Source organism: Mastomys coucha, unplaced genomic scaffold (assembly GCF_008632895.1).
Source record: "Mastomys coucha isolate ucsf_1 unplaced genomic scaffold, UCSF_Mcou_1 pScaffold9, whole genome shotgun sequence".
NCBI classification, from domain to species: Eukaryota; Metazoa; Chordata; class Mammalia; order Rodentia; family Muridae; genus Mastomys; species Mastomys coucha.
This window is the reverse complement of record NW_022196915.1, coordinates 73,875,535-73,881,392: the sequence shown is the minus strand read 5'-3', so window position 1 is coordinate 73,881,392 and position 5,858 is coordinate 73,875,535.

The following is a 5,858-nucleotide window of genomic DNA, read 5'->3' as shown; positions in this document are numbered from 1 at the left end:
GCCTATTTGCTCGAGGTTCTTCCCCACTTTCTCTTCTATTAGTTTAAATGTATCTGCTTTGATGTGGAAGTCTCTGATCCACTTGGACTTGAGCTTTGTAGAAGGAGAAAGGAATGGATCAATTTGCATTTTTCTACATGTTAACCTCCAGTTGAGCCAGCACCATCTGTTGAAAATGCTGTCTTTTTACCTCAGTTGATTTCAGTCCTCTCCCCACTCATCATTTGCCCTGAGAGAAGACCAACTATCTGTGGAGAGGACCATGGGATGGGAAACTTCTAGCAACTATGTAAGGAAACTTGAAAACATATCACTCACAACGAGTGCGAATGAGATCATAACACTTCCCCTCCTAAGCTTAGCTTGAAAACAACCTCATAAAAGAATTCCAACCTATACATGCAGCTAATGTTAACCCCTTACTTCTGAGCCAAGGAAAACATCCACTGAGTTCTGTGGCTATAATTTAATGTATGATACGGGAAGAAATAATTAATTCAGATTTTATTAAAGGCAATATAAAATTAAAATACATATATCTCAGATCTTTGATGTTCTTGATTATATAATTTCTCAGTCTGAATTGTTTTAAAGCCAGTAATTCTATCAGAATAATTCCAGAGTTTCTGAATAACTAGGGCTGAATAGCTAATCTCTACAAAAATATCTTCAATGATACATGCTTAAAGAAAAGAGACTGTAGGAGTGATAGAGTGATAATTGAAGCTTGTGTTTACATAGCTTTTTAAAAGTTGACAGAGCAATTTTATATAAATGACATTTTTATTCTGAAAAAAACTGAATTTGGATCTCATAAGTTTTAAAGGTGAATAACTTTATGGCAGAAAATTTAAACAGAACATTTTTTTAAAAATAATTAGCAACCTAGAACTTGAATATTTGTCTCCTGACTCCCTTTGGCCATCATTTTCCAAGGTTTGCTTGTTTGGAACTGTAATGTGACAGACTGTGCTTCTAGACCTGGAAAAATTCTTTTCAGATGCTATGTATTATCTAGTTTCTTACAAATTTAAAACATGTTTGAAATTATACCAGCTTACTTTAGTTTACAGCTTACAAGTATACAGCTCAATTGCATGAAAGCAAACAAGCAGGTTTTATGAAACAAAATCAGTATTAGACAAGCATTCGCTAGCACTTCAAAACAGAGCCATGATGCTTTGCTTCTAACGTAAAATTTGAGGGATCTCAAGATATGAAATCTTATCATATCTGTCTTTCTTTATTATTTTTCTACTATTTTGTCTAAAATACTGAGGCTCCAATTTGCCTCAACTTGCAGAAGACATTGAAAGTAATTTCCTGTAAAGGAAGAGAACGAGGGAGATTATTTTCCTCATACACACCAACATAAAATAGCATTCTATTCACAAGTGAAAATTGGTATTGGAGCTGCTGTTGTTTCTGAAGGGATGATGTAAAAAAAAAAAAAAAAAAAAAAAAAAAAAAAAAAAAAACCAGAAACATTAAAAAAGAAGACAAAGATTTTTAAAACACTTAAATTTAAATAACACTTAAATTTTTACACTCCAGTAGTTTCAGAAGACAGGAAAAAATTTATAGTGTGTGTATGATTTATATTTCCCATGAAATAAAGACCTGTTTATTTATGTTCACTTGTTAGCAGTGGTTTTGTGAAACTCTAAATATAACTGATTTTTATGATAAACCTCCAAAGTGCTTCTCATAAACAAAAACTGGAATTTCAAGTCTTCCAAGGGTTTCCTTCACATTTTTCAAATTGGAGAAGTTACATTTATGAGACTTTAGACTCCCAGTGTAAAATCTAAAAATTCATGGTTAAAAGATTTTGTTTATATTGCAATTTTTAACGGGCAAATTTGTATATTTTTCTTTGAAAACTTTTACAAATAAGGATATTTGCATAAAAATATAGTTTGCATTTTAAAGCATCATCTGTTTCTCATTCCCTTTTCCTCTAAAATCATAATATTTTTTTTACAATATCATAATCCTTTCCAGAGGAACAAAATCTGATGTCATAAATGGCCATTATGCTTTAAGTGAGCAATCAGCCAGGCACTGAGAAACATCTCTTTTTTCTAAGACAGTTTTGTTTACAAAAGGATTTCACAACATTTTTGACATAGTAGTCAAATTCTAACCCTGTTTTTTCTTTCAGCAGATAGCCAACATGTATAGTACTCCTAAAGACAATAGGTGCTGTCTTCATCTTCAATGAAGAACTTTAATTCTTGCTACTCTAAAAATATCACTTCTCTATGGTGGCTAAAGAGGTATTTCTTGAAGTATTAAACGTGTTTTATTGAATATGCCTTCAGAAACTTCAAGTGCTTGCACATTCATCTTGTTGTAGTTACAACATATAAATTTACTGTACTCTTGTACATGTTATTTTTATATACACCACATGATACCAATACTTTTCTTCAAACTTCAGACACTCACCACCACACTCAAAGCAAAATCTAACTTCTCCATAATAAGAATATGGCTTCATCCTTTGTTCTCTTTGCATTTTGCACCTTTTCTCCTCTGTCTTCTTTCTCTTCCTTCTGTAATCTCTTCCCTGACCACAAACCTCCAGAATTTCTTACACTAGAAACCTCACGTTATGGCCAATAGTATTGAAAGCATTGCTACTTAATGACTTGCTGTTTCTCTAGCCATTTGCCAAGCATCTTCCAAAACAGAGCGAGGATGTCACTTGTTCCTTAAGTATTTCTCCATTCTCCGATAGTATTAATGAATCCCTGCTGAAGATTCCAAGCTAAGCTCAACTTCATGGGTTTGTTTCCCTTCGAGAAGTAACTTCCTCAAAGCATATGCCTTTAGAGCACAGAGAGTGAATGATGATGAGCTATTTACTAAAAGAATGGGTGGAGAAAGGCTGGAATCAAAACAGATTTTACAATAGCATGGTAAAAACTCTGGAATTATTTTTAAGGAGACATCAGAGTGGTGTAGAAAGCAAGAGAAATCATATCACTTGCTTCCCTCATTTACCTCCCTCCACACTCAATTAAGCAGGGCTCATAAGGGCTCACAGAGAATGAAGCAAGCATGGAACCTGCATAGGACTGTGCTAGATCCTCTGCATATATTTTATGTTTGTATAGCTTGGTATTCTTCCAGGACTCCTAGTAGTGAGAGCAGGGGTTTTCTTTGATCTTTGCCTGCTCTTGAGACCTTTTTCCTCCTATTGAGTTGCTTTGTCCGTCCTTGATAAAAGTTTGTGAGTGGTCTTAAAGACATGTTTGGTTAACATCCTTGACAGGCATGCTCTTTTCTGAAGGGAAGCAGAAAAGTGGATGTGGGGAGAGTAGAGGTACAGAAGGAACAGGGATGAGTAGAGAGAGGGGCAACTGTGGTCAGGATGTGTGTTATGTATGAGAGAATAATAAAAAATGGGGGGAGAAATCCATACAAGAAAGGAAATTACCAAGAATGGAGAGATAATTTCCAGAATAGGAGAAAATATTTGTAAGTGAGTCATCTTCTATGAGACTAGCTTCTAAAATATACAAGAAATTCAGATTACCCAATAATGAAAAATAATATTATTCTAGTTACAATTTATCTAAATGTAAATTTCTCAAAACCTGGATGTACAAAGAGACTCAGAAAAATTTAAATGCCCCTAATCATCAAGGGGATGCAAATCATAACTGTAATGGAAGGTCATCACATCCAACTTGAATGGTTATTACCAAAAGGACAAAGGATTTGCAAGAGTTCAGCAAAATGTCCACATCCATATAGTAGGAATGTAGATTAATGGAAACTGCATTGACTACACTGGAGTCTTCAAAAAAAAAAAAAAAAAAACTAGGAAGTGATTTACTTTATGACCCAGTGGTTCCACTGCTGAGTACACAACTATTATAGAATTTAATTGCTACAGAGACGTTATGAAGTAGATTATCACAAATTATCTTGGCTGAGAGATGAAATGAGTAGGCTACAAAGTATTCTCATGTTTAATGCAACATCACTCGTAATAGTCAATCTATAAAATTAACTGAGATAAAACTGGCAGTTGAATGGCCAAAGAAAATATGGCTAATATGTACCATAGAGTATTACTTGGCCATAGAAAGTGGGGTATTCTGTCATCCAACATTATATGGATGGAACATGAAGAGAGAAAAAGTGTCATGACACATTTCTCACCTAGCAAAGAAAAGGTCAGTAAACATTGTGCATACACACTCATGGGAAAGAGAGAACAGGATGGTGGTCATCAGAGCATGGTGGAAACAGGGATAGCTGAAGGTATGATTAGTCAATACAGGAATGTAGGTGTCTAGGGAGTAACTTGTTCTGAATGGAAAATGAATGGAACTAGAAAATATCATCCTGAGAAAGATAACCCAGACACAAAGGGACATGGATGGTATGTACTCACTGATAAGTGTATATTAGCCAAAAAAAGTACAAAAAACCTCGGATACAACCGACAGACCATAAGAAGTTAAACAAGTAGAAAGACCCAATAAGAAGGCTTCAATCCCACTTAGAAGGGGGAAGAAAATAATCATAGGAGGCAGAAGAGGGAGAAACCTGGGTGGGAGAGTAGCAGGGAAGGGGAAAAAGGAAAACAGGATCAGGTGTATTGGGGGTACGAGGGGTAGACAGGAAAGATGCCCAGAGGGCCAAGAGAATGAATGGAAATATGAATCCTCAGGGGTCGGGGGAGGTGTGTGGACCCTCTAAAAAATACCAGACACCCAGGAGATGAGAGACTCTCAGGACTCAGTGGGAGTGACTTTAGCAAAAATGTCCAACAATAGGGAGAGGAAAATTGAAGGGTCCACATCCAGTACATGAACATGGCTTCAAGTAGAGGGACAGAAATACCAACGCAACAGTCAAAATTTCTGACCCAGAACTGTTCCTGACTAAAGGAACTTCAGGGCCAAAAACAGAGAAGAGACTGAAGGAAGGGAGTTCCAACGGCTGACCCAACTTGAGATCCACCTCATGGAGAGTGGGGTGCCTAACATTATTACGAATGCAATGATGAGCTTACAGACAGGAGCCTGGCATAGTTGTCCTCTGAGAGGCCCTACTAGCAGCTGACTGAGACAGACGCAGATACTTATAACCAGTAATTGGACTGATTAGAGGTAGGATTGAAGGAGATGAAAGGCCAAACCCATAGGAAGACCAACAGTCTCAACTAACCCAGACCCCAGGAAGCTCCCAGAGTCTGAGCCACTAACCAGGCAGCATACAGGGTCTGTCCAAGACCCCTGACATATATAGCAGAGATCTGCCTGGTCAGGCCTCAGTAGGAGAAGATGAGATGTGCCTAATCCTCAAAAGACTTGAGGCCCCAGGGAAGGGAAGGCCTGGTGGGGGTGGAGGAGAACAACCTCTTTTTTTTTTTTTTTGGTAGAAATCTTTCTAATTGATATAAAATTGATGCTATAATCTTTTACATTGGCACAGAAATTATATATTGATATAGAATTAAGGTTTTCACTAATATAAATCTATATATTGATACAAAATTTAAAATTAATATTGTTACTCTTAGATAGGCATTGTACCTATGCAACTCATTTAAGAACATGATTAAGTAACATAAGTTAAGGGCCAGAAAGTAAACTCATGGTTAAGTTGGATTTTTTTTTTAACTTTTTTTTTTTATTTTAGATAATTTCTTTATTTACATGCGAATTTCTCCTTTCCCAGTTTCCCCTCCAAAAAACAAAAAAACAAACAAAAACAAACCCCTTTTTCCCCTGCCCCCATGCCTGCCATCCCGCCCTCTCCCACTTTTTAGCCCTGGCATTCCCCTACACTGGGGCACAGAACCTTCACAGGGCCGAGGTCCTCTCCTCCTATTG